The 12,336-nt window shown below is 44.5% G+C and overlaps 1 protein-coding gene across 14 annotated transcripts in view; it reads right to left on the reverse strand.

Moving 5' to 3' along the window:
* The window catches only part of ANK3 (ankyrin 3), a 430,392-nt gene that overhangs the window by 167,034 nt on the left and 251,022 nt on the right, over positions 1-12,336 (reverse strand). The gene's annotated exons all lie outside the window — the stretch shown is intronic.

The following is a 12,336-nucleotide window of genomic DNA, read 5'->3' on the forward strand; positions in this document are numbered from 1 at the left end:
ACCAGACCAGTAGTGTGAGATCTCATGTGATAGATTAAAAATAGTCCAAAATACTTAACATTGAAGGACTGCACTACCTGAACAAGAAGCCACAGTTCTATGAATTAAGACATTTTAAAATCTAATGTCTGATTACATTTTGCTTTATATTTTCCTTCCTTCCTCATTTTATGGTACATTTTAGTTACAATATCTGCACAGATTCAGTGAAGCAGCCACAAACCTCTAAGTACAGCACCATTAGCTAAACTGAACTTTACTTTTTTTCAGATCTTGCTTTAAAGATAGTTGTGCAAATTTCCGTTCTGATGACTTCAGTTTGAATGTAAGGATGGCAAAAAGAGTGGTTAAGTCATGGAAAAGAAAAATAATCACTGAAAGTAATTCCCATCCCTGGGGGATTTTAACAAGAAGTTATGCAAATATCCACTGAGGAGGGTTTAGATAATTCTGATCCTGCCTTGGAGCAAGTGGAATAAACTGGGATGGCTTTCAAGAGGAACGAATCATATAATCTGTGATTTTATTTGCACCATGGCTTTTCCCTGGCATCTTGGCGAAGTCAACACTTTTTTTTGCTGCTCTCTTCTCCATTGGTATAACAGGAATTGTCTTTATTGTTTTCCTGGCGGGATCATTTACATGATTACAGCTGAGGTTCAAAGAGACCAAAATTATTACCTTCAGAGAAAAAAAAAATTAAAGACAGTAACTGATAAGAGAAATGAAAACACTCTGGTACCAAAGTTCCATTACTTATTCAGAGCTCAGATATATTCTTTTGTTTGTTTTTCAGTCCTCATTTTCTGGATTGAACAGACTTTTCTCCTCCTTTGAAAGCAGACGCTGCAAATTAGATGTTCTGTTCAAGCATTGCTTCAAGTCCACCTGAAGTCTTCTTCCCAAAAAGGATGAAGTAATCTTGGGCACAAGGACAGCAAACAATACTGCTTTCTTTGTGCCACTACAAGCTAAAGACTATTTTACTAGTATTTTCAATACAACAAGCTGTCTCTTCCAAGGACAGAACAATAACTTACGGGCTTTTAATTTTCTCCTAAGTATTGTACTCATGGCATTCCACTTTGCAATGGTAAGTTACTACCTTATAACCTTCCCTGCTCTTAACCATTTTTTCCAAGTATGCCATGGTGATCATAATAAATCAGCTTCTGTGATGTGCTCTGACAAAGCAGCCCTCGGTTACAAATATTTCATTAAGGTTTATAAAAGATAAGGTGCTACTACAAACTACAAGGCCAGAACCACGAAGAATCTGGGGAAGATGAGCTGCTTTGAGAGGTGTGGTAGAAGACTCATTTGGAGGATCATCTGAACTGTGCAATGCAGATTACTATAGGAGACAGGTCATATCCTCAGTGCTTAGCAACAGCAGCCACTGGAGTAAAAAAACAGGTCAGCATTTTATCAGCATTATTAAAGGTATGAGGGAGGACTTAATAGATTGGGAGCCTTTTTGTGACAGTGTACTAGGCACGTCTGTTTGGCACAGTCAGCAGGTGGACAATCACTAACATCAGCTGTTTACAGCTGCTTCTGAGCAGGGAAGGGATGCATTGGAGAAGCTTGATACAGTAAAGTAGTCCCCACCAGTCATGTTAGTGCACTCCAGACTCATGCTGAGGAACATCTAAACCTTTTTATTTGCTTAAACAAAATGAAGGAGGATGGAAAGCAGAAGGAGTGATAAATAGCTGGTATTTGCTTTAGTAGCTAGCTGCTGTTTCCCTGTAGTTGGAGAGCTATGCCTACGCCTTTTAAGGATTTGTCTTGTAAGCACTTGCTCGCCAGGGGCAGGAAGGACAAAAGTTAGGTCACACCTCCTGCCTGAGGACACATATAAACGTTTCCAATCAAGCTAGATCAGGCGCTGCCAAGTGATGCACAAACCTGTTGCTGAAAACCCTCAAGCAAGCAGCATGCCATCCTTTGCCAGTCACCACTCAAAACTCACTTCTTTTGCTCACGCTGTCCAGAAACATCACTAGCACCAGCAGCCAGGTTGCCAGCTGAGCAGCAGGGCTGGGAACACTCACACATCACCCTGGACTCCCACTGCTCAGCCAGAGACAGGCTCCCAGGGCAAGGGGCACTGTACAGAAACAGCAGAGCTGACAAGCCCAGGTACTACAGTGGCAACCTGGAAGCACCTGGAGAAGCACACCAGGATACAAAATCTCCCACATTTAACTGATCCGAGTTGGCACTTCCAACTTTCACCTTACTGGTTTCCAGTTACATGAACGTGATGTGAACTGGTAGCATCTGGAACTCCATGAGTTGCTTTAGCAGCCAGGGCGTAGCATATCCACATGCACTCAGAAAGGGGAAAACTTAGAACCTTTTTCTACCTTGCAAAATGCCTTGAATACCCTTCTGTTTAAGACATTCCACTTCCAAAACCCAGAAGAAGCAATGAACTCTGTCCAATTTCTACAAAAGCTAAGTGGAGGGATCAGTAAAAACTGATCAAAACCATCAAGCTTATTTCCAAACCTTCCTCAACTTTATATTTCTATTTCAAGCCTAAATTCAGTTTGTTTTTATATGCCATAACAGAGTAGAAAAATGGCATTTCCAGTTGGTACTCTTTTGTTTAAAATAAAACTTCCTGGAATCTCTGATGGAGGCTATAATTGCCTCTATATTGCAAAACCAAAAGCGACATCAGAGCCTTAGCTCAAATCACTAAAAGATTTATAAGATCAAACAAGTGTAACAATAATGCTACTCATTATTCATCTGCATTGCCATCATTCCTGAATGCCTATATCAAAGGCTGTTTGATGGTTTGGGTGTTACTCGTCCCCCCACACTTTAGAAATTACCCAGACTAGTCTCAGCCGGCTCTGGGAATATAAATGAAGCTATTTATTTACAGCTAGCACAATATACAAGCAGATATTTACAGTATATACAGTTATAGACAGAAATATACAAGGTCAAAGGTGATACAGAAGCACAACTCCCCTCCCAGAAACCTGAGTCCCCAGGAGGGGCTCTCAACCACCCCTGCACCTTCCCCCTGCCCCTCTCAACCTTACCCCAGTCCCAAGGAAGAATAGAGGTTCAGCCAGGAGGTTAAAAAGCAAAGGTGAGTGAAAGGTGAGGTTAGGGAGATGTAGCTCAGTCATAAGCCCAAAGCAGAGTGAGACAAAATGGTGATAGTGTTATCTAATGTTTTCATTTCTTCTTCAGCAAGACTCTGAGGGGAGTAGACATCACCACTGTTTTCCTTTCACAGCCTATGATCTAGTTCTTCTCACCAAAACATTCTACCCTGCTTCAAACTAGCACAGGCTGCTCAAAGACCTGTTATATGCATTAAAAAACACAGCAGGGGCACAAAAGATGTCACCTTCAACCATTGCTCAGGATACTTGCATAGGTAAGTGTAGGTGGAGCACCCTATAGAAACACGTAGATACCCTCTGTGAGTACCTGTTCTCTATATATGCACTTACACCCTCCACAACACTTAGTGTCCAAGAAATGAAGCCCTGAAAGTATATATAAAGGACATTCCCTCAAGAGACTTAACAAATGTTATCTCTAATTCTAAATTTACTTAAGCCTCAGTATTCCTGAGAGGCTCATTCTGTGTGCTAGCCATCTATTCAGCTCTCTCTCTCTTTGTTCCTCTGTGTGTATAGTCAATCTCAACACAACATGAAGAAGAAAATTGACTTTTGGTTTTCCACTGTCTTGACAAATACCAAGAGAACAGCAGGCATGGGACACATGGGCGACGGAGCTGGTCAGGGGCCTGGAACGCAAGGCCTGTGAGGAGAGGCTGAGGGAGCTGGGGTTGTGTTCCAGGCCCCCGAGCCTGGAGGAGCCTCAGGGCTGACCTCATTGCTGTCTACAACTACCTGAAGGGAGGCTGTAGCCAGGTGGGGCTTGTTCTCTTCTCCCAGGGAACCAGGAACAGAACAAGGGGACACAGTCTCAAGTTGTGCCTAGGGAGGAAGTTCCTGCCAGATGAGCGATTTGCCATTGGAATGGGCTGCCCAGGGAGGCAGTGGAGTCACCGTTCCTGGAAGCTGTTCCACAGTACTCCAAATTCCTTTCTTCTCCACCCCCCACTAGCTTGGAATGGGAGAAGGTGGCACAAAAACTGCTTTCCCCCCCACCCCGCCCTGTGGACTTGAAGGGGGAACAGCAAAAGGCACTCTCCCGCACTGGGGCTGACCCGTGTGGGTGCCCGCTCTGGAACCAGGCTGGTGGTTGCCTGCGTTTTCGTCCCGGTATAAAGTGGTAAATGGACACTTCGTCCAGAAAAGCTTCAATAGAGCAAGGGAGAAGGCAAGGAGCTCCCGCCTTGAGGTTCCCACCTTAAAAGAGTCCCGCCCTGAAAGAGCTCCTGCCCGGACGGAGCGCCTGACAGGACGGGCTCCTGCCCGGACGGAGCGCCTGACAGGACGGGCTCCTGCCCGGACGGAGCGCCTGACGGGACGGGCTCCTGCCCGGACGGAGCGCCTGACGGGACGGGCTCCTGCTTGGACGGAGCGCCTGACGGGACGGGCTCCTGCCCGGACGGAGCGCCTGACGGGACGGGCTCCTGCCCGGACGGAGCGCCTGACGGGACGGGCTCCTGCCCGGACGGAGCGCCTGACGGGACGGGCTCCTGCTTGGACGGAGCGCCTGACGGGACGGGCTCCTGCCCGGACGGAGCGCCTGACGGGACGGGCTCCTGCCCGGACGGAGCGCCTGACAGGACGGGCTCCTGCCCGGACGGAGCGCCTGACGGGACGGGCTCCTGCCCGGACGGAGCGCCTGACAGGACGGGCTCCTGCATGGACAGAGCGCCTGACAGGACGGGCTCCTGCCCGGACGGAGCGCCTGACAGGACGGGCTCCTGCTTGGACGGAGCGCCTGACAGGACGGGCTCCTGCTTGGACGGAGCGCCTGACAGGACGGGCTCCTGCCCGGACGGAGCGCCTGACAGGACGGGCTCCTGCTTGGACAGAGCGCCTGACAGGACGGGCTCCTGCCCGGACGGAGCGCCTGACAGGACGGGCTCCTGCTTGGACGGAGCGCCTGACAGGACGGGCTCCTGCCCGGACGGAGCGCCTGACAGGACGGGCTCCTGCCGGGACAGAGCGCCTGACAGGACGGGCTCCTGCATGGACGGAGCGCCTGACAGGACGGGCTCCTGCTTGGACGGAGCGCCTGACAGGACGGGCTCCTGCCCGGACGGAGCGCCTGACAGGACGGGCTCCTGCCGGGACAGAGCGCCTGACAGGACGGGCTCCTGCCGTGACAACTTCCTGGCTGAGCAGTTTGGGTTCTCCCCTGCTGCTGCAATGGCAGCATCGTTCCACGATCATCCCACTCATGGAAGATGTGCTCCAGACATGGCAGCTCTGCCACTGGTTTTGGGCTTCTGCTGCATGGACATACACTACTGGATATTGCCTGCGGTGTCAGGAGGCAGCTGAGAGCAGAGACATCCAGCAAGGGATCGTTGTGGAATACCTATCTCACCTCCATGAGTAAGACCTGCTGTCCCCTTAATTCTCTGCTCATCCTGATCAATAGTGGGATAAAGCTGCGCTGATAGCTTACCCTTTTCCATTTCCTGACTTCCTAAATCTCTACATTTCTCTGTAACACCCTTTTTTAAAGAAATTCCCAATTGAGCTGAACCTGTAAATAACCTGAACTGGTTTTGTATATGGTTTAGGGGCAAGGTGTTCAGGAAAAATAGAATAATAATTCCCAATTGAGCTGAACCTGTAAATAACCTAAACTGGTTTTGTATATGGTTTAGGGGCAAGGTGTTCAGGAAAAATAGAATAATAATTCCCAATTGAGCTGAACCTGTAAATAACCTGAACTGGTTTTGTATATGGTTTAGGGGCAAGGCATTCAGGAAAAATGAAATAATTCTACTTTTGTAATTCCTGACTTAACCACATTAATTCCCTGCCTCCACGACGGAGGTGTTCAAGAAAAGACTGGATGAGGCACTTAGTGCCATGGTCTAGTTAACTGGCTAGGGCTGGGTGCTAGGTTGGACTGGAGGATCTTGGAGGTGTCTTCCAACATGGTTGATTCTATGATATAACAAAGCACACTGAATCTTAGATGCTCTTGCAGTCAAGCAGAAAGATCAAAGTCCTTCCTGTGCATTTGCAGGTTGTGTCCTCTGCTCCCTCTTTTTGCTCTGTGGCAATGCAGCCTTTCTAACCTCTACATCCAGACTCACATTAAAAATCAATATTTTGACAAGTGTTTTAACTCTTGGAGAGCAGCCCTCAGATTCTGTGCACAGCATTTATTTCTGGAATGGCTATTCAGACAATATTTAATAAATGGTGGATTTCTAAAAGTACCAGCACTGCTGCACAAGTGATATCAAACTTTTTCTTCACAGATGGTATGAATTCTTCCCTCTCCCCTCGTCCTTTCTCAGAATAATAAGGGACTATTTCAAGTTAATAAATGCATAAATGGAGATGATTGGGTAATGAATACAGGGTTTATGCAATGTGTATTTCTTTTAAATTTCCCTTTAATATTCTCTGCTATGTAAATGCTGTTTTCTAATGTGTAGCAGGCCGATGAGTTTGCAGACTGCAGGCTGCCTGCAGCCCACAACAGGTTTTGCAGCCTAGAGGCTCATTTTCATCAGAGACTTTGGAGACATCTCTGGGAAGGGCTGAGGCAGAATAAGCCATGGTGGTAGCAGTACTCTATTTCCCAGGCCTACTTCTAAGGTTCTCTATTCCTGCCATGTGATGGACGGTAGAACCTGTGGCATGCAGGGTTAAGATCTGAGAATCATTTCCCCATTTTAAGGAAAATCTAGATGACTTTAAAATATATATATTACAGGAAAGACTAGCTCCTAAGTCACTTGGATTTTGTCTTAAGCCTCCATTTTAAAACAGAAAATGCTGATGCTGACTCAGGCTAGCAAATACATATTCATTATCTCTTTCTCCAGTTGCTCCCAGCAAAGTAGGAGATTATTTAGCATGAGTCAAAACAAAGACTGCTAGTAAATTTGCAGCAAGTGTCAGCCTCAGCTTTGGCCTGGGTTTTCCATGAGCCTAGAGAGGGTCCTCTCAGCAAATGGAGAATATGTACTATTTAGTAAAACCTCAAAAGTGCAAAGCCATTATTTTCAACATCACAGGCCCCTTCAATATCAATGGTATTTTTATTACACTCATCTCTCTCTCTCCTTTGTGTTCTGCTTACAGTGGTTTCTTTTTTAGATTAAAAATCCAGTCTTTTTTTCACATTGGGAGCTGCCTTTTGTTTTCACTCTATCTTTAACAGTAGCTGTTGTGAAGGGAAACCCCCAGCAGGTTCCCATTGTGCCAGAGCAGGATGCATTCTGGCTTGAGTCCCAACAAAAAGATGCTAACCATGCCTAACATTTGTTGTGGGGAGGAGGCAATGACCTCATTTTAAGGGATGAACTTATGTTGCTTCCATTTGGAAATGTGCTCAACAAAACTAGTCTTGGAGCAGCATGAGGTGATCTGAGGAAACAGATCACAACACCTTTGTTTATTTTGATAAGGGCAGACTTACTACAACTGACAGAACTGGTTTTGCAGTATGGCTCTTCGGGGCACTAAGCAGTACACAGGAAATTGGAGGTCCTTAGCATTTCTTAGATTTTGCTCCTTAATTCATTTACAATTTTCCTCCAAACTGATATGCTTAGACTCAGTTGGGAAAGGATGATTTCTACCCTTCCACACTCCCACACTCCCCCCCCCCCCCCCCCCCCCCCCCCCTTAACAATACTGGCCACTTAACATCGATGTCTTAACCATGGGAAATACAGCAGCCATATCACACAGTATCACAGTATCGCAGTATCACCAAGGTTGGAAGAGACCTCACAGATCATCAAGTCCAACCCTTTATCACAGAGCTCAAGGCTAGACCATGGCACCAAGTGCCATGTCCAATCCTGCCTTGAGCAGCTCCAGGGATGGCGACTCCACCACCTCCCCAGGCAGCCCATTCCAGTGTCCAATGACTCTCTCAGTGAAGAACTTTCTATAATTATCCAGAGGAGACTCTTCCCCCATCCTCCATTGTACCTCCCTAGTACTGCCTAACTAAATTTGTATTAAAAATGTCAATTGTATCTTCCCCATTGGAAAGAAGGCTGGTTGCAGGAGATGAGATGATCTTTGTGCAAGCAACTACACCTGTATTCACACTTTACATACCACGCTACCATACATGTTTTTCTGATAAGAATGTGACAGCCTGGGGCCAATGGCCATCTGCCGTTCTGCTGTTAATTATCCTTCAGAGAGATGGATTTGGGATCACAGCCCTCAACATAACCACAACCACAGGGCAAGACATAAAGCTGTCTGACAACTCAAAGACAACATCTTTAGTGACGGGAAGGCCATCTATTTTGCATATAACTGCAGAATAAGAAATCATTTAATCATTGGTCAAAACCCAAACAGATCCCTCTAATTGTTTTCCCTATCATGCAGCTTCCTTTGATCATGTTATTGCATTGTGCATGAATAAGTACACAAAAGAACTGTACTATTTGGAATGTCCAACTATGCATTTATGATGTTTTCCACAAAGTAAAAGCTACACTGGATTTCAGGCTGTGTGAAACCCCTCTCTCTCAGTCACATCTCCTATTTCTGGAAGAATTACAGGTGAACCTATAATCAACAGTACCTGCAACAACTGAGGCTCTAGCCTGTTGTAGTAGTCAATCTTAACATAGTTGTAGAGGAAATAAAAGAACTCCTACAAAATCACACATCTAAGCCTTTCAAAACAGAGTGGAAAACACATCTAGGCTTCAGTGCTTCCTTTCTAGAGGTCTTTCACAAAACCACTCAAACAAATAAGCCTTTCTTCTTGCCAGACCACTAGGCAGGCTAAGCATAGAATGATAGAATGGTTTGGGTTGGAATGGACCTCCAAAGGTCATCTAGTCAAACACCCCTGCAGTGAGCAGGGACATCATGCACTAGATCAAGTCCCTCAGAGCCTTGTAAAGCCTGACTTTAAACATCTCTAGGGATGAAGCCTCAACCACCTCCTTGGGCAACCTGTTCCAGTGTTCCACCACCCTAATAGTAAAGAACTTGTTCCCAACATTCAATCTAAATCTACTCATCTCTCATTTCAAAGCATTGTCCTCATCCTTTCACTCCAGGCCTTTGTAAACAGTCCCTCTGCAGCATTCTTGTAGGCCCCTTTCAGGTACTGGAAGGCCACTATTATGTCTCCCTGGAGCCTTCTCTTTTCCAGGCTGAACAACTGCAGTTTCCTCAGCCTGATCTCACAGCAGAAGCGTTCCAGACCCCTGATCATTTTTGCAGCCCTCCTCTAGGCCACCTCCATCAGGCCCATGTCTTTCCTGTATTGAGGCCTCCAGAGGTGGACACAGTACTCCAGGTGAGGTCTTACTATCTGATGTGAAGGTTTAGTATATTGCATTTTCAAGACCGCTCACACCACTCTGTTGGTGTCTGTCTTGGCAAAAAGTTGGGTGTGCGAGCACTGCTGCCACCGAAAATCTGTGGAATGTAGTTGTAAAGAACCCAGTGCTTGAGATAATATGTCCATGTAATACAAAAGCATTTTACAGCTTCCAATACAAGAGGTGTTTATCACTGCCTTTAACACCATCAAGAGGTCCAGAGGGACTTGCTATGTGAAACATATCCTGTGAAGGTACGATGCAACTTTCTTTTGGTACAAATAAGTTTCTTCAGCAGGCTATAAATCTAATCAATCCTGTGACTTAAGATGCAACTCATCCATCCTTGGGTTTCTTTAAATGACTGACTCCTAAGAAAGTTCAAGCATAAGATAGAAATGAAAAGTATCTGTTGTTCTTTTGCTTTTCTATAAAGAGCAAAGGGGGCTGTGGTTGTTCAAGGTACAAAAGCTGCACACAGATTTAGATGGGAAATCCTTGCTAAATGTTCACATGTAATCTGTATAACATACTGAACACAACATCCAAGCTGAAAATGCCCCTAAAGCCATCATCTCCATACTACTTACTCGTCAGCACAGATATTCCACAAATACAGAATCATTTAACTGCAGTTTTAACAAAATCAACATTTAACAGCCCAAGAGAAAGCAGCTGAACTGAGCTCAAACCTACAAGTCTGAACATTGTCTCACAGGTACAACGTTCAGACATGAGGCGAAGGTCTATGCTACTTTCAGTGCTCTTTCCCAGTTTGCATAGCCAAGGTTTTGAGAGTTTGGAACACAAGCTCTCTGTATCAGCCTCACCTGAAGAATTTATGAAAACAATTTCTAGTACACATGTCCAATTAATAACACCAAAAGCAAGATCCTAATTTTCTAGGATTACAAAATTAATGTACATCTGCATGACATACACAATCTAAGTATGCATGACAAAAATTCTGAAGAATTATTTTCTTGAAATGGGGAAGATTCCTGTCAGAATGACTTTTAAGATGACAGGCTGGCCTGCATGAAAAGGCAAACTTGCATGAAAAGGCAAACTTGAATGACAAGGTAAATTGGGAAACTTTGTTCAAGACCCTAAAACCAGGAAAATCACTGGTGAAACTCTGTACACTGGTGATTCACTGTACGCCACCAGAAGTGCACAACCAGGCAAAGAACCAGGCCCTTTATGAATAACTCATATGTAAAATGCATGAGGAGGATCTGATACAGTCAATGGCAAAAGGTTTGAGCATCTAAAATTCAAGATTAATTCTCCAGGTTGACAGCCTCAGCTTCTAAAAGTTTATTTCAAACTCTGGGAAGAAACTCCTGAGCCTGTAATGACTCATCTCTCACTCTCTGAAGTTTTCCTATCATACACTAACAAGTAAAAAATAAATCACTGCTTTCATGTCTGCTACCACAGTCACAAAGAGGTGGAGAAGGCCTGGATGTGCTCCAAGGGTTTCTTCTCATGTTTATATTCACCTGAAGATAATAACTCTTTTATATGCCAAGCTAAATGAGATGCCATTGATCTCCTCTCTGCTCTTTTTTCTCTCAGAAACTGACTACACAATGAGCATGGAGGGAATTTCAGCACATCTCAGGCTCAAATTTAAAGCTATTTCCATGCTTAAGTCACGTTCTTCGGTTCACTGCATGATCAGATGATCACTTCAGATCATCTGATTTTAGGATCAGGATCCAGAAAGGTGAGGGGAAAAAAAATCAGCAATGCTCTTCGAAACATTTTAAAAATGTATTTATTTGTCTGTAACTTCAGATGGGGAAAAAAACCAACCAGAACCCAACAGAACAGTATAAATGTAAATCAGATATTATTGTTGATTTTAGAGAGAGTTTTTGTTTGCCTAGAATGAGCTCGTTACAAAAATATCATGTGAATATGCTTCAATCGGATGTGGAGTAGAAATTGCTGGTAATAAAGTGGAGCAAACTGCATAATTCACATAATACTCCCTAAAATCCTGTAGTAAACTAGTCATAGGAACTACAGACAAGCTACACAACCTCTTCTGTAGCTAGATAATCTGCCAAGAGCCTTCAGTACAGTAAATTCAGAAGTTTCCCGACCTTTCTGACTTTGTACTTTTTGCCTGTTTGGAAAGCATCTCTCATTCGAAACCAAAATTCTGCCTTGGAAGATTGAGTGTCATTAAACTGAAAGATTGTTTGATGACAAGTGGTCAAGCCATTTCCGAAGTGCAAAGCTATATGCAGAAGCATACTGATTTATATTGCAAGTATGACTCCATACAAAATAAAAGCTTACACTTCCATAGGCTTGAGGCATTAGAATAGCTAGTTTGAAAGCTATCTACTAGAGTTCTATATTCTCTAATACAGTGTTCAGGATTCCTATAGGAATTATAAACCTTTTCAGTTTATAAGTGCCAAGGCACAGCTTTCATTAGCAGGGATTAAAACCCCTATCAGAAGTGAAATCCCTCTTCCAGTTTGCACAGTGGAATACCTCATTGAAGAGAGTCTTCAGTTGGAAAAGCCCATGCAGCTCATGTGGGAGATGCAGAATCTGATTTGTTGTCAGTGGAACTAATCTAAAGAGCTTTCAGGTACTAGGAGAGCTCCCAGGGCAAGATTCACAACAGCCATAAACCTGGTAACAGTCAGTTCTAAAGGGCTGGTTAGAGGCATCAGATGAGCTTTGTCACAGTGGTTTACCTTAGAAGAATAGTAGCATTTATAATGCTATCTATCCTGACACCCCTTTGTAGATTGGCTGTGAAATATATACACCCTGGAACATTGGGAAGCAATCAGTGGAAATAATATCCCACAGGATTCAAACACATTCCCAGAGGAAAAACTAGCTGAGAT

Source organism: Pogoniulus pusillus, chromosome 6 (assembly GCF_015220805.1).
Source record: "Pogoniulus pusillus isolate bPogPus1 chromosome 6, bPogPus1.pri, whole genome shotgun sequence".
Classification (NCBI taxonomy): Eukaryota; Metazoa; Chordata; class Aves; order Piciformes; family Lybiidae; genus Pogoniulus; species Pogoniulus pusillus.